The following is a 21,460-nucleotide window of genomic DNA, read 5'->3' as shown; positions in this document are numbered from 1 at the left end:
TGATCAATTACAGCTCTTAAAAGGCGTTTTTAACCAGGGCTGTGGAGTCGGAGTCGGAGCCGAGGTCGGTGGGTCGGGTCTTTTTGGGAAGCCTGGAGGCGGAGTCGGAGTCATAAAAACTCGAACAGCTGGAGTCGGAGTCGGCTAAATTTTATTAGCTGGAGTCGGAGTCGGAGCCGAAAATTTCTGATTACCCGGAGTTGGAGTCGGAGTCGGAGTTATCTTAAATTCAACAAAAATTATGTTTATTCTTTATTTTTTATTTTTTAGTATTTACTATAAAACAGATTAATACACAAAACTTCCTATCTTTTTAATTTTTTTTCGAGTTGCATGCGCTGCGTTGCCATTTTTTTTAGAGATCATTAAATAATAACCTGTCAATCAACTCTTACCCAAGTAGTAGTATCATCATAACTAAAAAAAAACACAATATTGGTTTTGTAGTCAAAAATATTTAATTGATTTTTGACTGCATCCTTTTGCCAATATTTATGTACCCATTAAACTCAAATTTGACCAAATTTAATCTAGTTCTTTCTGAAAAAGTACACACACAGTCATCTTATACCCCGATAGTGAATGTGTTTAATGGTTTTAAGTAAATCAATGTTCAAGAAAAAGTTACGAGGTACATCAAAAAATATAAATAATAATCACTATTTATGGAAATCGAAAACAAAAAAATCACTGACAGGATAACTCTTCCAACAAATATTCAAAGATTATAACAATCTATTACTTGGAATTCAACATGCGCATTTTGTTTATAACTTTGTACAAAAAGTTAAAAGTGTCTTAGAATGTTGATCCTTAGGCAAACTATTTTGATATTGTTGCAAATTATCGTTGAACAAATCTCAAGATTTTAGGATAGGCCAGGATTTCAAGATAAAAAAATATCCGTGACCTAGAAAATATTTATCCTGTGGATTTTTGTTTTTTATCCAATTATAAGTTTTTTCATATTTTTTTCATGGAGGCGCAAGACCATTCATAAAGCTTCGTTATAGGTGAAGATGCAAGAATTATCGCTTGCCTCCTTTTAAATATATATAAAAAAAATTCAAATAAATCCAAAATTCCGAGGTAATTTTTTTTTCTAGGTCACGGATATTTGAAAAGGACCCCTTAAGCGTTCTTACCACGAAGAATTTTTTAGATATATTGATTTGTAATAATGAACTTCTTCAGCCTTGTTGTGATGTCCATGTACGTCTTTTACAAAAAATTTAAAAAAAAAATTGAGTGGAGCTTTAAAAAATAGTTTCGTTTAAAATTTTTATTGAAAAATACAAGGTGACTATGATATTCACTGTGCTTCATATAAATGACAACTTAAAAGTGAGCAAATTGAATTTATATGTTAAATCAATCATTAAGGCCAGCTTTCTTTTAATGATCATTCAAAAAGTAACAATTTAATATTTTAGTTTTTAATCAATTTAATGACAATTTGAGGTTAACCCTCTACAACCTAACCCCGCCTTTAGACGGGCTTCGATCTAAAAAATCACCAAGAATCAAATTTCTAACCGATTTTTGATCTTTAAAAAGCATTGGAAAGAAGAACTCTTAAAATTTTAGTAATTTTCAGGGTTGGAAGTTTAACTTGTTTTATGTGGCTATGCCAATGTTTTTAAAAATGTCATTTTTTTAGGGGTCAACTTTGGCTGTGTTTTTTACCAACATTTCCTATATTTTCAGTAAAAAGAAGTATGCAGTAATTTTTGTAGTGTCCCAGACTATGCCTCTACGCATTTTTTTGCAATTTAAATGATGATGGTGCGATTCTATAGTAGAAAATGTGAAAAACATGCAAAAAATTGAAAAAGTGACTGTAAAAACATGAAAAAATTAGATAGGCGAAATGTAATTATATTAGGTGGTAGAGTAGGCCAAATACTACCAAAAACAAACAAAAACTAAACAAGATAAATGCAAATTAAAATACTAAAAATGAAACAAGAAAAACATAAAACAAGAGAAGAAAAGTTTTTTGTAGAACAAAAGTTGCTCAAAATGACCTCCTGAACACGGGAACAATAAATATTTTCGAAAAAAAAATTTGGGCAGTAGAGGGTTAAGTAAATAAATCCAAATTTACCAAACTGTTCTTCTGAAAATGCCTTCAAAACTGCCGTTTTTCTATTTCTGTTTCAATAACGTCTAAAACTTGTTCCTTTTAATTCTGACGTGTAAAACTTGAAACTTTTTTTCAGTTTTTTACACTTAAAGAGTTTTTAAATAATCCTATTTATCAATGTTTTCGAAATAATAGTAAACTATCTTTTGAAATATTTAAAAATATGTGGAGTCGGAGTCGGATTCGGAGCCAACCATTTTTTGAAAGCTGGAGTCGGAGTCGGAGTTGGTTGGATCTGAAAGCCGGAGCCGGAGTCGGAGTTGGCTAATCCTAGAAAGCCGGAATCGGAGTCGTTTGAAATATGACCGAACTCCGCAGCCCTGTTTTCAACTGCCATCGAGTGATAAATTAATCAGTTGGAAGTGAGCAGTCAAATTTCTATCAAAAGTTTTACATAAACTTGTTTAAATTGTAAAAATCAGTAAATTTGATGGAATTAGAACCAAGTACTTAACATGTTAAACATATGAGACTCTGTGCCAAATATGGTCAATGTTTACCCATTCATACTCAAAGGTGAAGTTTGTATGGAAAAATCGGAAAAAAATTATGAACACATAATTTTTCTTACGGTTTGGTCTTCAGGGTGCGAAACTTCCATCCAAATATTATCTCGACTCGATTATCCGAAGGTTTGTATGGGACTCCGGATAATAGAATCATTGGTATTTTTTTATTTTCTAACTTTTAACATCAAATTTGAGTCAAAAAAATATAATCGCAGTTAACCAAACATTTAAAAGTGATTTTTTTAAACGAAAAAAAAACAACTCACAAAGTTCAAAAACCGAGCACAAATATTAAGAAAGGAAATTTTTAAATTTTCCATGGGTTTTTGAAGGTTTTCATGTTCTGTCATTCGATATTACAATTACTGACAGGGGACCATCCATAAACCACGTGGACACTTTTTTGGTAATCTCGAACCCCCTCGTGGACAATTGTCCATACAAAAAAAAAAACTTTTTGTATGGAGCGTGGACAATCGCCATACCCCCTAAAGTGTCCACGTGGTTTATGGATGGTCCCCAGATTAACTGGAAAACAGGGTTCGTTTGTTTTTGTTTGAAATATTTCAGCAACATCAATAATCTTCAAGAGTCTTTTCTTTATGCATGTGTTCCGATTCCTTTCTACACAGAAGCAAAAATCCTACATTTTCGTGCCAATAGTTTTCCAATCACAGACGAAAAAATCCCCACTAAATTATGCAAAAACCTCTGACCAGAAGGGGGCCCACCCAGCTTCTGACCAGCAATCGACCAGGTCTCAGCTGTTGAATCGGAAATGCCACCACCAGCACTCTTTCTCTCTCCCTGGAGGGAAACACCAGAAATACGTGCAGATTGGATTTGAACCCATGTTTGACATTGAACTGGGGGAAAAAAAAGCTTGCTGGGCTGGCTCTGTGTAGAACGAAATGAAAATTTCATTTCCATTTTCCGTTTTGCTACACTCTAAGCCAGGGCACTCTGTGGGTTATGTTCCGGAACCGGTTTGCCGGTTGAACTTGAACAGGGAGGAGAGCCACAACATGGGAAAAGAAGAAAAATCTTGCGGTTTTACAAGTTGCACGGTGCAGAAGGGTCAGCTGGAGAAATGAGAAGAAAAAAGATTGCTAGCTTAATTCCTACGAGATTTTAGTGTATTTGTGGTGGGTGGGCGATTGCCACAAATACACACTAAAAGATAACTAGACTTAGTGCCAAAAAGAGATATTTTTTTCATCAGTTTAGTAATTAAATCAAAGTTTTATTAATCCAGAATAAAAGTGTACTTTTGACAGCTAAACTGTTAACAATAACACGCTCAAATTACTCAAACTGAATTACGCTATTGGCAGCGATCAGTTTTATCTCAATTTGTCTGTGAACTTGTTGAATCCAAAGGAAAGGTAACCTCGTGTTCTTAGCACACAGACACACTTACAAACGCGCAAGAAGATACACACGCAAACCGGTTTCCTCAAATTGCCGGCAGGTGTTTTGCGCTGGATTCAATTTTTAAGGCTCGCTGTGGGCACCAGGAGGTCGTAGTCAACAGCTGATAATTACATTTGGCTGATTTTTTATTAGTTCCTCATTGTTTTTTAAGCAGGATTTGTTTTTCAAAAAAAGTCATATCAAAGAAAACCCTAAACATTTTCTTTTTTTTTAAATTAAATAAATTAAAATTCTGTTAGGTGGATCCACTCTGCACTGTACTCATTTAACCCATCTTTCTGGAAAGAGCTTTCGATTACGGTTGTTGTGGTTCTGTGCGTTTTGCCTTTTTTTCTTCGACGCGGATTATTCCGACTGTTTGGTGAAAAGGTTTCTTCTGGTGGATATCGTGACCACGAACACGACATCGTGCGGTAATTGGATCAACACCTGGCGTGCAATTTTCGATGGAAAAGTAACAAGGTTATGAACGGAAGAATGGCAAAAATGCATCAAATTAATTCATGTTATGAAGAGAGCTGAGTTATTTTTCAAATAAAAATTAAAAGAATATCTCAAAAATTAAGCTAACAGATTTAAAACAAACAAACTTTGGGCTTTTTAAAAATCTGAAAATAATTATTTGGTTTTCAAAGTTGAAATATGATTTCTGGCTGATTTTTTTTCCAATGTCAATCTGTTTTTTTCTTATATTTTAAAACGAAAAAGTTTTTTTTTTGATAAAAAAATCGTTGAATAGTATTCAAAGTGACAAAAAACTATCCCGAGCAGACGGAAATAATTTGGGAAGGTCAGTTTTTGATATTGTGAGAAGATCGAAAAATGTTATTGGGATGATCGGATTAGTTATTAAAATAACAAAAATCAATAACAAAGATTTGTTCGAAGAATAACTTAAACTGTTATTATGTTGTTATTGCAATAACAAACCAATAACACAGAAGGAATCATGAAGGAATAACAAGATTTGTTATTTTGTGCGGAGAGGTGGAGCAGCATAATAACAAAAAATGTTATTGAACTGGTATGTCTCCATAACAAAAAAAGTTATTGTTTTGGTTTATTTGTGATTTGCAAATAAACCTGCAGTTGCCCTCCTATGTACTAGTCAGGGCTGCAGACCCGAGCAGACGGAAATAACGTGGGAATAACATTTTTTGTTATTTGAAAATACTAGGCCAATAACATTTCATGTTATTTATAACAATATTTGTTATTCGCCGTTATGATTTTTTTGTTATTGGATTGTTATTGTAATAACAGACTAATAACATTTTGCGTTATTGTTCGAACAAATTTTTTGTTATTTTAACAGTATTTGTTATTGAAATGGCATGAATTTTGTTATTACCGTCTGCCCGGGGAGTCGGGTACCTCCAAGCGACTTTGAATCCATACTTTAAAGACAACTCCGACTCTGGATGCAGGATATGACGTCAACGACGACTTCAGCTCTCCAAAAATACCCGACTTCACAGATTCCGACTCCAAGTGAATGTTGCTGAAAATTTGCTGAATCCGATGCAGTATCCGAGGTCTCACTCCAGCTTGAACTTCAACGTCAGCTCCGACTTCCTAACTCTGTGAAAATAGTAACAGCTTTGCTATTCACAATTTAAAAATTCTCAATAAATAAATCAATTCCGTTACGGAACATAACAAAATTTAAAAAAAAATAACTCTGAAAAGTTAATTTTAGCTTGAAACCCCATTTCATGGTGAAATAAATGACCCCGATTCATGGCCAAAATAATTACCCTGACGAAATTGGTCAAAATTATCCCATAGTTCTAACCATTTTAAACAAAGTCCTTTAGGAGGTATATCAAATAATTAAAAAAGCCAACATTCAAAATTTCAACTTTTCAGAATAATTTTAGCTTAAGGACCCCATTTCATGGCCAAAATAATGATCCCGACGAAATTGGTAAAAATTATCCCATAGTTCAAGCCAATTTTAGCAAAGTCCCTTAGGGGGTATATCAAATTATTAAAAAAAAACTCAACTTTCAAAATTTCAACTTTTTAAAATAATTTTAGCTTAAGGACCAAAAATTATCCCTTAGATCTAACCATTTTAAACTAAGTCCTTTAGGGGGTATCACGGCGTGTTTTCTAGAACAAGCTTTTCAGGAAAAAATAGTCATCGCTACTTTCAAATGTGTCTTATATGAAATTTTCTCAGCTTTCCAATGCTTCTAAGAGCGAAATGATTCATCGGGAAATTTCTGAGATATCTCTATTTTAAGTTTTTTAGTTTTAAATTTCTATATTATTTATTAGAAACTTTATGGGTAATTCTCCGCCAACTCACACAGCAGTTGCCCCGACCCCTCTTCGATTTGCGTGAAACTTTGTCCTAAGGGGTAACTTTTGTCCCTGATCACGAATCCGAGGTCCGTTTTTTGATATCTCGTGACGGAGGGGCGGTACGACCCCTTCCATTTTTGAACATGCGAAAAAAGAGGTGTTTTTCAATAATTTGCAGCCTGAAACGGTGATGAGATAGAAATTTGGTGTCAAAGGGACTTTTATGTAAAATTAGACGCCCGATTTGATGGCGTACTCAGAATTCCGAATAAACGTATTTTTCATCGAAAAAAACACTTAAAAAGTTTTAAAAATTCTCCCATTTTCCGTTACTCGACTGTAAATAATTTTGGAACATGTCATTTTATGGGAAATTTAATGTACTTTTCGAATCTACATTGTCCCAGAAGGGTCATTTTTTCATTTAGAACAAAATTTTTCATTTTAAAATTTCGTGTTTTTCTAACTTTGCAGGGTTATTTTTAGAGTGTAACAATGTTCTACAAAGTTGTAGAGCAGACAATTACAAAATTTTGATATATATACATAAGGGGTTTGCTTATAAACATCACAAGTTATCACGATTTTACGAAAAAAGTTTTAAAAAGTTGGTCGTCATCGATCATGGCCGTTCATGGTCACCCGCGACAGACACGGACGACGAAACAAAGAGAAACGCAAAAGTAACTTTTTCAAAACTTTTTTCGTAAAATCGCGATAACTTGTGATGTTTATAAGCAAACCCCTTATGTCTATATATCAAAATTTTTGTAATTGTCTGCTCTACAACTTTGTACAACATTGTTACACTCTAAAAACAACCCTGCAAAGTTAAAAAACACGAAATTTTAAAATAAAAATTTTGTTCTAAATGAAAAATGACCCTTCTGGGACAATGTAGATTCGAAAAGTACATTAAATTTCCCATAAAATGACATGTTCCAAAATTTTACAGTCGAGTAACGGAAAATGGGAGAATTTTAAAACTTTTAGTGTTTTTCGATGAAAATACGTTTTTCGGAATTCTGAGTACGCCATCAAATCGGGCGTCTAATTTTACATAAAAGTCCCTTTGACACCAAATTTCTATCTCATCACCGTTTCAGGCTGCAAATTATTGAAAAACACCTCTTTTTCGCATGTTCAAAATGGAAGGGTCGTACCGCCCCTCCGTCACGAGATATCAAAAAACGGACCTCGAATTCGTGATCAGGGACAAAAGTTACCCCTTAGGACAAAGTTTCACGCAAATCGAAGAGGGGTCGGGGCAACTTTTCCCGATTTCGTGTGAGTTGGTAGAGAATTACCCTTATACTAACAGCTCAGAAAAAACTTATTAAATGATGTGTTTCATTTGTCATTTACTCAGCAAAATGTGCAAAATAAGACAAGAAACAACTTTGTAGAAGGTTGCAAACCGCTAAACATTTTAAAAATTATGTTTTGTCTGAGTTTTTGAATATATGGGATTTATTCAGAAATTTAAATGATAAAACAGTGTAAAAATTTATTTTTTACCAAGAATTATTAGATTATTACATATTTTTGTTGTAAAAATATCACGTGTCTGCTCTGATTTAGCTTGTTCAACCGAAACTTTGGCAGGTTTATGATTGTGAATGGTATTATTGAATTTTAATGAATAAATTTGTTATTTTCTTAAACAAACATTAACTAGGAACATAAATACAAATATGATTTAAAAATCGAAAATGTACTACATATTACTGTTGCAAGCTTCAAAAGTCGTATTTTCATGAGTTTAAAATAAATATAAAATTTTATATAATATTTACTTTTAAAAATGCATTTAAAAATAACAATAAAACTCGAGTCTTCCAATTCAGAATGCTGAAAACACCGTCACAAACATTTTTTTTGTTCGAACAATATTATTATTTCAACAACAAAAAATTCAAACAGAAACTTCCTTTTCAAACTTCTCGAACAAAAATCAGGAAATGATACAATTTTTAAAAAGATGAGATTGAAGATGAGGGTCTTATAAACTTCTAAAATATTGCTAATTCCTTGATTATTTAATACAAAAAAAACTAAAACAATCATTTTATACAAATGAAAAGTATGTCTCCTAAAGCTTGCAACAGTAGTTTGCAGTTTAATTTTGAGTATTAAACAATAACATGTTTTGTATCCATGCAACTGGTTAATGTTTGATTGAGGAAATGTGATATTAATTTAATTCATAAAAATCTTGAAAAACCTCATTAATCTCAAACCTGAAAAAAAATCGGTTGTATCACCTAATTCCAAGCTGGATCAGAGAAGACCGGTGTTATTTGTACACAACAATTATGTAACAATCTAGTTGTTTTTGTAAAAATAATATTTTAATGCGGTTTTGAGATTTTAATTTCTGAATAAATCCCACATATTCATAAAATCGGTAAAAACTTCATTTTCAAAATGTTAAGCGGTTTGCAACCTTCTACAAAGTTGTTTCTTGTCTTATTTTGCACATTTTTATGAGTAAATGACACATGAAACACATCATTTGACAAGTTTCCTGGACTGTTATTTAAAAATTTCCAATAAATGATTAAGGATTTTATAACAAAAAACTTAAAATAAAGATATCTCAGAAATTTCCCGATGAAATATTTCGCTCTTAGAAGCATTGGAAAGCTGAGAAAATTTCCTATAAGACACATTTAATAGTAGCGATGACTATTTTTTCTCCTTAAGGTTGCCCAGAAAACACGCCGTGGGTATATCAAATAATTTAAAAAATCAACTCTCAAAATTTCAGCTTTTAAAAATAATTTTAGCTTAAGGACCCCATTTCATGGCCAAAATAATGACCCTTACGAAATTGGTCAAAATTATCCCATAGATCTAACCATTTTAAACAAAGTTCTTTAGGGGGTATATCAAATAATTAAAAAAATTAACTTTCAAAATTTCAGCTTTTTAGAATAATTTAAGCATTAGAACCCCATTTCATGGCCAAAATAATGACCCCGACGAAATTGGTCAAAATTATCCCATAGTTCTAGCCAATTTTAAACAAAGTCCTTTAGGGGGTATATCAAATAATTAAAAAAATCAGCTTTCAAAATCTCAACTTTTTAGAATAATTTTAGCTTAAGGACCCCATTTCATGGCCAAAATAATGACCCTGACGAAATTGGTCAAAATTATCCCATAGATCTAACCATTTTAAACAAAGTCCTTTAGGGGGTATATCAAATAATTTAATAAGTCAACTTTCAAAATTTCAACTTTTTAAAATAATTTTAGCTTAAGGACCCCATTTCATGGCCAAAATAATGACCCTTACGAAATTGGTCAAAATTATCCCATAGATCTAACCATTTTAAACAAAGTTCTTTAGGGGGTATATCAAATAATTAAAAAAATTAACTTTCAAAATTTCAACTTTTTAGAATAATTTAAGCATTAGAACCCCATTTCATGGCCAAAATAATGACCCCGACGAAATTGGTCAAAATTATCCCATAGATCTAACCATTTTAAACAAATTACTTTAGGGGGTATATCAAATAATTAAAAAAATCAACTTTCAAAATTTCAACTTTTTAGAATAATTTAAGCATTAGGACCCCATTTCATGGCCAAAATAATGACCCCGACGAAATTGGACAAAATTATCCCAAAGATCTAAACATATTTAACAAAAGAAAAAATAATAACAGATTGTGTTATGGACACTAAGAAACTTTTCCATTTGTGCGATTTATGGTAATTTTATTTCTAAGTCAGTATACCGAACGAATAACAAATTTTGTTATCTGGAGAGTTTTTGAAATGTATAACATTTCCTCTTATTAGCGTGTTATTAAACATTTTCAATATAATATCACTTCAATACCAAATTTTGTTATTTTATCAGAAACTGTTATTATTTTTTCTTCTTGAAGTTGAACTTCAGGATAAAATAATAACACTTTTTGTTATTTAAACAGGATTTGTCATTGAAATATTATTAATTTTGTTATTACCGTCTGCCCGGGATTCATGTATTTTATTTGCACCAAAAGTGTCATCCAGTGAGCACTTAAAATTCAAAATTTCAAATTCATGCAAGATTTGTTTTCTCCTTTGTTTAACGTCTGTGATCTAAAAGTTCTTTTTTAAAATGGATCTGGTTTGAATCTAATAAAAAAATGTCTTGAAAACAGCTTAAATTGGGGATAACAATTTAAGGGTTGGAAATATAATGGTAAATTATTGCCATTTTTGTTTTGTTTTACAAGTCTACAGTTTTTTTGTGTGAAAAAGTCTTATAATCTTTGGGATTCCCAATGTTTATAGGACCTTTTCAAATTAAACTCTACAAGTGATTTAAAAACATACTAATACTAATAAATAAAACAAAAATCAAAAATGAGTTTCAATTAAAAAAAAACAATTTCTTTCTTAGAAATTCTTTTTCTTTGCTTAGCAGACTTTCAAAAATATCCTAATAATCGTAATTCATGAATTCACTTCAAAAATTGAGGAGTTTTTGAAGTGTCTCCTTTCACTTCTTTGATTTGAAGTCTTTTCTGCCGTCGTAACTTCCACTTCCAGATACTTACCAAATTACTCAACAACCACTACAAAAACCCACACACACACACACACAAAAACGCCACGCCGTAGACCATGTTTTGCGCCGGTTTTTCGCGCTTTGTTTTGCTTTCCAACGTTTTTTCTCCGCTCAACGAAAGTCACTGTCATCGTGCGCCCTCTCTCTATAATTGGGTCCTAAAATGAAGCATAGATTGCTGATATTATTGTTTACAGCGATAAAGCTTATTTTTCTGAGTACAATGACCCTTTGTACGACCACAAAGAGTTTAAAATGGATTTTTAAATGAATTTTGAAAAATTAACCTCGCGGTCCTTCTTGACAGAAAAGTTCCTACTTGACAGCTCGTTCCAAGGGGACCATAGTTGATCTATCGAAAAAATGTTGTCTTGTCAAAAAAAAATTTTGCATTAAAATGAAAAACAGTGATCAGAAATGGTTTTTAATCGTGTTTTTTACCGTTGTACATAAAAATTGACATAGGGCTTTAGTACCCAATTCGCGATCGGCGCAAATTTACGAAACAATGAAGTTTGGGACTCACGAAAAAGGCTGAAGAAAAGTAAGAAGAAAAAAAAGAATGGTGGGAAGTCTGTTCGCGGAAGCATGTCGTAACATGTCTGTGGGGCTCACCCATACAAACCCACCGTGGTGTGGTTAACTCAAAAGAGCCGGTTAACGACCTTGGCCGAATCCACCTGACGCGTCCCGAATCGCCGGCTTTGGACGCGAGTGGACTTTACTCATACCAGCTTACAATCAGAAGAGTGATAAACAGACTTGACCAACAAAAACAAGTTGTTGGGGATCGGCGTGTGGGGACCGGTAGAACTTGCTCAGCGTGATCCGGCACGGTTTGGGGGGAGTTGTTTGGAGCCGGATCAGGTCTGAAAGTTTGCAGCCGAATGCCATGCGAATTGGTGCAGTTTTTTTTAAATTGGATTTCATAGAAGTTGAACCGGATCAGCATTTTATATCGATGGAACTGAAAAAAAAATCATAACAAGACATGTGTCCATTTTCAAACAAGTTCGACAAGAATATCATAGACAAAAAAAAAGAAATAGAAGAAAAATTGTCCGCTGTTTTATGCAAATTGCCAACTTTGAATTAACCTCACACGGAGAAAAAAGAGTTCCCAAAATCGTGAACAAGCGTTCATGAAAATGGGAAACTTGAACAAAGTGTTCAAATCCCATGGTGCGATTTTGAAAAACGTACCATGAAATTTGAACACTTTGTTCGTGGTTCATAAATTACAGCTTACAGTGCAGCTTTGTTCTACCAGATAGCTATAGTGGAGAGTGTTTTATAATTATTTGATGTTGATCAATGATTTACATATGTTTGTCTGTGATTGGATGTTTAAGAAATTTATGAAATTTTTTGCTATAAATTTTCATTCCTTTTACACAAACCATTATTTGATAGCAAAAAATTCATTTATGCAATAGAATGTATGAGTTTATTAAACTTTAATGATGAAATTTTAATTTCAATCTGACAAATACTATTTCGCTTCACCGAAATCAATTCAACAATAAAACTCTAGTTCAGTAGCGTGACCAGGCTCTGACAGAAGGCGGGGCACACGCATTGTGGTTTATTTTTATTACGGTGTTTGTGAATGACCCCTCGGACAAATCTAGAGCAAATTCCTGCAGAAGGAGGAACACGGGCCCCACCAGGCCCCTCCTTGGTACCGCCAGTTCTCTAGTTTCAAGTAGAAATCTCGCAATAGAGAAAGTCAAGATGATGCTGTTGAGCGAACAATTTGATTTGTGATTTCAAACTTGTATTGATGTTTTTCTTTTCAAATCACTAATAAAATTTTCCTTACCTTAAAATAAGATGTTTTTGATTTATACTCAATCCGCTTTTTCAAGACAATTGGATATTGATCTATGAGAAATTTGTATTTATTTGTTTTTGATAACATTACAGTTGGTTCCACATAAAGTCAATGAATATCAAATCAAAGATAGGTATACAGATCCGAAACGCTTAAAAAAACGATTTTTATGTTCAGTCCTTAGCAAGTAATTGTACGATTTTCAAAGTAAAGGGTAAAGTAGTCATCAATGAGGGTAGAGTAGTCATCAATGAGACACGGGTAACAATGATAAAATGGCTCTCACAAGTCGTAGTTCCAATCAATCAGGCTCATATTTTAGGGAAAGGTGTGTCTACTAGATACACATCTGCCATAATAGTGGCTTTGGTTATGGACGCTCCCTTGAAAAGTTATTCATAAATGTTTGATTCTGGGGTGTAGAAGTAAATTTTGGAGAAAAAATACTTTTTCGCTCGTAGGCTGCCACTTACACCAAAACTAATATTTCTTCAAATTTCTTTCGACGTTCCATAGGGATGGAGTTGGGCTACTATGTCCTTTCATAAGGTTTGGCCAATATTTAGAATATACCCAGAATCCAGGGCTGTCTCATTGTTCCCCACTCATTTTAGCCCATGGGTAACAATGAGACACTTTGATTTTTCTTCATTAAACTTTTCAAAATCTGTGGAAATCTTTCAAAACATATACTAAAAGTGATTTTTGGCATATTTATAGAGTTTTAACTTCATTTAACTAAAAATACAAAGTTATTTGGTATAAATATACGGATTTTACAAAATTTAAATACTTTTTAGTATAACTTTTGTTAATTAAAGTTTCATGTTGGCAAAATTGCTCTAAAATGTTCAAGGCAAGTCACCTGCAATGGAACAATACAAAAACATGATGTTTTACTAGAAAAATCTTGATTTTCGTAGTGTGTCTCATTGTTCCCCAGCTGTCTCATTGTTCCTGCCAAGTGCGTCTACAATGAGACAGTTGAATAACTCTGTCTGTAGATGTCGGATCGATCTCATATTTTGGTCAATGTTAGAACACATTTAAAGAAAGAAAATGTAACAAAAAGCTCATTAAAACATGCTGATGAAAAAATTAGAAAAATCGTTGAAAATTGAAAACCAAAAGTGTTTCATTGATGACTACCCGTCTTTTTTAATTACCAGTATGTTTATTTTTATGCGTTTTATAAAAAAGTCGGCTTTAATCTCTTTTTCTTTTAAAATAAAATATTTTTCTGGATGTGTCATTGTTATCAACAACTTTGCCGAAGTCACCAAATTGATCAGATCAGTTACAGATTTTCGAAAATGTGATCACAATTCTAGAGTTTTTTTTTATAAGGACCAATAAGCTATTGTGTTTCATATGTTCAAAGAACATTAAAAAAAAACTTAAGAATTGTTGTATGGACAATTGGGTGACAGGTGGCGCAGGTATCGCCCAAATTTGTCCAAATGTGAACGATTTTTCCCATACAAACTTCAACACTAGACCGCAAACTCAAAATTGGCACAGATAGGGTATATGACCCTATTTCGGACCTATTTTTATTAATCGAGGTAGTTCAGTGTAAGCAGGATCGTTTTGTAGCTTACCTATTCCAAAAACGTTAACAATTTTAATTATTTCCGCTTTTTCAGCCACTTTTCCCAATGCCATTCGTATTTCCTACCATTTTTCTAGCACATCGATTAGGTCCAAAAATTCTGGCCTCGTTGCTTCTCATAGTTGGCTCGCGACAACTTGAAGAGATTTTACTGTTTTGCACTGACCCAAAGCTTTTTCGTCCGGTTTCCGAGCAATGTAAGCGTCACTAAACCATTCAAATAACTATTCTATTATTGAAAAAACTCAAATAAAAAAAAAATTTCAAATCAGCCCCGTTGGATCAGTTTGTGGAGCTACTTTGCCGTCGGTTCAAGGCTATCACCAACACATGTACAACAAGGTGTTGCCAGTTTTGTTTATAAATTTATTTCGATATTTCATTGAAATTAAATGAGTTTTAATAATTTATAATTTATTTAAGTTTTAATTTAATTTTTAGGAATGAACATCTTTACTGTAATTATTTGAAAAAAACTAAAGCTTTGAAAAACAAATGATAAACAGAAACAATGAAAATATGTTTTTAATCGATAAAAATTCAAATTGATGATAGAGATTTGGATGATTCTCAGGACCGATTGCAAAGTAGCCCAACATTTAAAGTGATGTTGATTAATTTTTATGTTAACATCGTTATCACCGATTTAGCTGAATATATTTTTTATGAAAATATGTTTGCTTAAAAAAATGCAATCTGGCTACCCTGTCGGAATTGAAGTGAAAACAATTGTATAAACTGAAGGGCTGAGCAATTCTCTGAGATTTCGGTCATTCGATTTTTTTGTATGTATTAATCCCTCGGAAAATTTTTTGGTGCCTTCGGCAAACATTTAATATTTCGCCCTTTTGAAATGTTAGTCTTGATTTGAAAATTATGAAAATAATGTTTTCGAAAAGATCGTAGAATTTCACGAATGTTTCATATTTAAACATTGAAAATCGGGCCATTAGTTGCTGAGATATCGACATTAGAAAATAGTGGGTTGTTTGAGTGAGACTTAGAAAATTTTCTCAGCCTTTCAAAAGTATTTTTTTTTTTTCAAAAGTGTATTTTTATTTTATAAAAAGTTAAATGGAGATAACAAAAAATTTCGGGCAATGTCCAACAGCATTGATTAAAAAATTCATAAATTTTTTAAAGATTTTTGGAACATTCTGAAAATTTCTGAAAAGTTGACATTTGATGTCCCCTAAAACATATCATAAAATAAAATAAAATACAAAATAGTGTATTTTTGCAAAAGTGAAATTAACAATCCATAAAACTATTTTACCGTAAATTTTTTTCAATGTAGTCCTTATCCATACCTACAACTTTGCCGAAGACACCAAATCGATCAAAACATTCCTTCAAAAGATACGGAAAACGGAATCGACGTAACACCTTATTATGTGGTCCTCTTAAACCTTGCGGTTTCGTCAACGGATCCACAGGCGTGTATCGTTCTTTTTGCGACAAGACTCCGCCTCCCGGGTCTCCTAAGTGTGAAGGTATGGCACGGGGAGAGGGCACCGAAAACCTATATTTACACTTAGAATTTATTTGCGTCCGTCTCGGGATTCGAACCAGCGACCTCTGGATTGTGAATCCAGTGCGCGGTCCGATTGATCCACACAGGCAGACAAAAAGATACAGATTTTTGAATTTTCATATATCATTTTTGTATGGACAGCTGCCAAATGTGTATGGAAAATTGTTTGGACAAACTAATGATGCAAAATGGCTTCTCTGGGCATACCGAAGGCACAAAAAATAAAATTAATAAAAAAAAGACCGATTTCGTAGAGAGTTGTTCCCATACAAACTTCAACGCTCAACCACAAGTTCAATATTGGCACGGATACTTATTTTTGCCCTAACAGGGAGTTTCAATAGTTTTCCATTTTTCTTGTCACAATTGCTGCAATTAACCATTCGACGTTTTCTTCCTATCGTGTTGCACGTCACTTTCTGACGTTCCGAGAAAAACGCGTTTTAATGTTTGACCTTGAATAAACAAAAAAATAGAGCACGGAATGTACACAATAACAAACACGTTTTGTTTGGTTGACCATTCTGTGCGTTGTACCGAAGTTTTGTTGAATTTGGTTGCCGGAGTCCCGAGTTAATAATTACAAATGTTTACGGTAATCTAGCTTGTACGTGTGTCAAACGCTTTCTGACCTAAAATCCCTTTAGCCAGCTGTCGCACTTACAGCAATTTTCAGGGTGTGTCAAGATAGCGGGACAATAATTCACGGAGTTTTTACGGGTATTATTGAATATCTCAGGCTCAGGATTAAAGTAGAAGTTTGGAGTTCTGTGATGGGAATAAAATTGAAGCATTGAAAGCTGCATAAAATGGCGTCCGTAACAAAATTTGGTCCGAAACGCACGTGCGACAAGATAGCACGACAACGACGAATTGACATCTGCCTCAAATTTATGAAGACTTGATGCAAAATGGAAAAAATGTGTGCTCCAAGGAGAATTGTGCTTAAATTTTATTAAATTCTACAGACGTTCGATAACATTAGCCTAAAATAGCACAAAGAATCAAATCATTCCACCACAAACCGGTTTATTGACACCTCGGTAATTCGAAAAGAACCACTCCCAAGTTTCTTTGGGAAACTGTGGGCGAAACCATTACCGTGAAGAAGCCACTAAATGAGTTCTGCTGCTGGACCTAGCGGAACCGTAACACCAAATTTCGTTTTACTGGGAAATGACTCGAGCTGCGAACTCTTCTACCACCACCACCACCAATCTTGAATCTGAGAGATGAATAAACTTTCGCAATTGAATTCATTCTTTTGGGCTTTGGGTTGGCTTCTTTCACGACTTGCTGCTGGTAAGGTTTCTTTATTGCGCAGCTCACCTGAACAAACCTCAGTCTCCATCGACCGGCCAGAAACGGGAGGGTTGAGACGAAATACGAAAAGATTCGTGGAAGTCCATTTTTACGGTGAATTGAATCCCGGCGCGTGGTTTCGCGGTTCGTCGCCACCACCACCAGCAACTCGCAAGTCTCAAAACAGACGTGATCAAATTTTCAACGCTCCACGGTCATCTCTGGACCAGGGGGGTTTGATGCCTCAAGAAAGAGGGATGGGGATCTATTCGAAACCAGAGAGATGGCCATTCCAGTCACGACGCCACGTGGAAGCCAGCCAGCCAGCGACAAACAGCAAATCAAATCAAAATGGATGCAGCAACAGATTGGACATTAATCATGACCAAGCAAGAGTACAAGAAGTAGCATTGAAGCCAACGGGGAGGAAATCGAATCAATAAACATTGGAAAGTGAATGAATTACAGCGAACAGTTGGTGTTTGAAGAACGGAACAAAAGATTTAATTAATTTAAGGTTTTTTTGTTGTGGTGAGAAACACAGCAAACCCCCAACCGCTCTACGTTCTAGTTGGTTTGATTTTTTCATTTATTTGTGTTATTTTTGCATGATTGAGCTTTTGTTTATTTCCGTTGAATTAATTATTGATGGAGTATGAAAGAGGTATTAGATTAGACTGTTTGACTGTGATTTCAATATTAAAGAATTTATTTAACGTATTTTTAAATTGAATTAGTTTAGTTTTTTTATGACAAACCAGGACAAATTCTCCAGAAAGAGTTCAACATTGATAGATTGAATTTCAATCGATTTCTGTTATAATTATTTTAAACAGATACCGGAACCGAAACCGCTCCATTTCGTAACAAGAACTGCTGCCAACCAGTTTAACAGCTGCAAAAAAAAACCCCCTTACCACAAAACCAGATCAAATTTCTCCTTTCTACTCGCCGTTATTTCCTCAAAGTCACAATCTCGATCGATACATCACAAAAATGATATTAATTAATGCCACTGCTGTTTTTTCCACCAAACCACCCTTCACACCAAACTAGTGAAAGTGACTTACCAAACTATCAATCAAAAGACTTGCCTGGTTCGTGCAGCTGCAGCAGCCACATAACGGTTTGTTGCATGTGTGTTTTTCAAATTGTCAGATTGTTGATTCATGATTCCGAGAGATTTAAGACAGCCCATCAGCCAAGTTTGCATACCTCGAAAATGGTTCAAAAAGAAACGCCTAATGACCGCCGAGGAGATTAAATCATGATCAAATTAGAAAATTTCTCCCAAGTGCCCAAATCGAGTCACGAAACCTGCGCTGTTGAAGCCATGTTGGCAACACTGCCTGTTTGCCAGCAGATCATCACACAACAAAGGACCAATTTGGGATTTTCTCAGAGCAATTCTGGCCGACGCGCTAAAAACGTGAGCAATTACGCGTAACACTCGCGGCCATTATCGACTTTCGCCGCAAGTGCGTTTTGGTGCAAGTTGCAACGTTGTTGCAGGAAAATTTGATGCGTTAGGAGCATGCGAGCAACAGCTGGCAACACTGGATTGCGTGATCAAGTCTTGTTTGCACCAGAAAAATATCCACGTGGAGCTGTGAATAACTTCACTCGTTAGTTGTTTTATCTACATATGGGAAACTCTAACATAATCTTTTTGAAATCTTATAAAATTTCAATTGAAGTACTATGATTTATGCTATAGTTCATTTGATGTGATTGGATATTCTTACAATGGATTTGCCAAGAGGAGAGGAAATTATTTAAAAAAAAATACCTACCTTCGAAATTTGCTAGCGATTTTACCATCTGATTTTTTGCTTGAGTTTATATGGAAAAATCGGAAAAATGTATAAAAACCCCAATAATACCAAACGCCCAGTTTTCTGCTTCTAAAGCAGGGGGTCATTTTTCTAGTACATCGTATTTTGTCAAAGCTTTGTTTTTCAGAAAGTAATGATTGTAAAACAAGTGTATTAGCTTTAAATGCATTTGCAACACTTTTATTCATAGGAATGTTGAAACCACGGCTTGTAATTTCAAAAAAATATTCGAAAAAGTAAACAGTTGTGCATCCAGTGAAAGTTGTGTTTAAATTTATGAATAACTTAAAAGGGGGAAATAGAACTTTGTATTACCCTAACTAAAAATTCATGAATCATTCGAAAAAATAAAATTTATCCAAATTTGGTTAAGTTTTTTTTTTAATTTGAGACATTTCCCATTTAATTTAAAATTTTGTTATTTTTTAAATTTTAATAACCATCATCAAGGTACACATTGAGTCTATGGGCGAGATTAGGCCATATCTAGGGTCAAATAATGTAAAACTAATCTCACCCAATGACAAAATTAAAAATAAATGGGAAACATTATTTTGATTTAGTTTGTTGCACTTTTTTCAATATATCTCATATTAAAACAAGATTTTTTTACAAAATTAAGATAAATTTCAGTTTTTTTCAAATGTGTGGTTCGCTTTTTTATTATTTTTTATTATTCAGATGAAGTTTTTTTGTAAGCTGATTTATGTAAACCAATTAAAAAAATATTTTTTTGTGTAAATTTGGTTTGAGTTCGGTGTAAAAATAGTTCAAATTTTGTCAAATCTACATAAAATTTTAGTAAATTTTGCTACAAAAGTCAATACGATATTTTATGAATATAGCTTACATTTTGTTTCTATATTGCAATATTTTGCGCATAATTCGTATAAATTGTGTTGAAATTTAGTTTCATTTTTATTGAAAAAATCCTTAAATTAATATTGAACTTGGTATACATTTTGTACAAATTTCGTAAAAAAATGGATGAACTTTGTTTAATTTGTTGAAATTTGGTTTGAATTTTGTTAGAGTTATGTTTTAATTTTGTTTGAGTTTTGTTTAAATATTGTTAAAATTTTGTTTACATTTTGTTTTAGATGTAATTTTTTTTGAATTTAAATCCCGTAACTATCCAAAAACAAAAAAAATGGAAAAAATAATTTATTTTTTTTAAATTTTATTAAAATTTTGTTAAAATTTTGTTGAAATTTTGTTAAAATTTTGTTTAAATTATGTTAAATTTTTATGAACTTTTGTTTAAATTTTGTTAGAATTTTGTTTGAATTTTGTTTTAATTTTGTTTAAGTTTTGTTTACATTTTGTTTAAATTTAATTTTATTTAAATTTTATTGAAATTTTGTTTGAATTTTGTTTAAATTTTGTGTGAATTTTGATTCAATTTGATTTAAATGTTGTTTAAATTTTATTTTTTATTTTTTTGAATGTTTATGGAAGTTTTTTTTTGAAATTTTATTGAAATTTTAATTAAATTTGGATTAAATTTTGTTAACTTTTTGTTTAACTAATGTTTAAATTTTGTTTTAATTTTGTTTAAATATTGTTCAAATTTTGTTTAAATTTTGTTTGAATATTGTTTGAGTTTTGTTTGAATTTTGTTTGAATTTGTTTCAATTTTGTTAAAATTTTGTTAAAATAAATCAAAAACTAATTATTCGCTGTACAGCATTGCCTTGGCGTTCTCGATTGCGAGATCCCTACTCGAAACTAGGTGTTCGAAGGCTTGATTGATGAAGCAATTGCAAACCTCATTTTACACCTCAGCTTCCATCCACCCCGGGATTCGAACTGACGACCTTTGGATTGTTAGTCCAACTGCGACTCCACCGAGGCAGGGAGACGACTCCTACACCTGGACTGAGCTATCGACCTAACCCTTTAGGTTAGACCGGGACCAACATTTGCTTCCCCATTCGACGAAAGGCGTGGTCAGACAAATCTCGTCTCGAAAAATGCCACCGGGACCGTCTGGGATCAAACCCAAGCCGACTGGGTGGGAGGCAACCACGCTTACCCCTACACCACGGTCCCGTCAAATTTGGTTTAAATTTTGTTTATTTTTTGTTTAATTTTTTTTTTAATTTTGTTTGAATTTTGTTTCCATTTTGTGTAAATTTTATTTAAAGTTGATTTAAATTTTGTTTCTATTGTGTTGTTGCTTTGTTTTAATTTTATTTAAATTTTGCCCAAGTTTTGTTTTAATTGTGTTTAAATATAGTTTAAATTATAGTTGATTTTTTAATTTGATAAAAAATTGAACATTTAAAACTAGTTTGGACATTTAGAACATGATTTAACTTAAAAAAAACTTATAGGTAACATTTTGCTATTAATTTTTATTTGCTTTTAT

At 33.0% G+C, this 21,460-nt stretch overlaps 1 protein-coding gene across 2 annotated transcripts in view; it reads right to left on the bottom strand.

Moving 5' to 3' along the window:
• LOC6045698 (protein yippee-like CG15309) overlaps nt 1–21,460 on the bottom strand; it is a 184,445-nt gene that overhangs the window by 60,969 nt on the left and 102,016 nt on the right. The window lies entirely within an intron of this gene.

Source organism: Culex quinquefasciatus, chromosome 2, assembly GCF_015732765.1.
Source record: "Culex quinquefasciatus strain JHB chromosome 2, VPISU_Cqui_1.0_pri_paternal, whole genome shotgun sequence".
NCBI lineage: Eukaryota > Metazoa > Arthropoda > Insecta > Diptera > Culicidae > Culex > Culex quinquefasciatus.
Note: the sequence above shows the minus strand (reverse complement) of the source record. Positions and strands in the feature narration are given on the sequence as shown.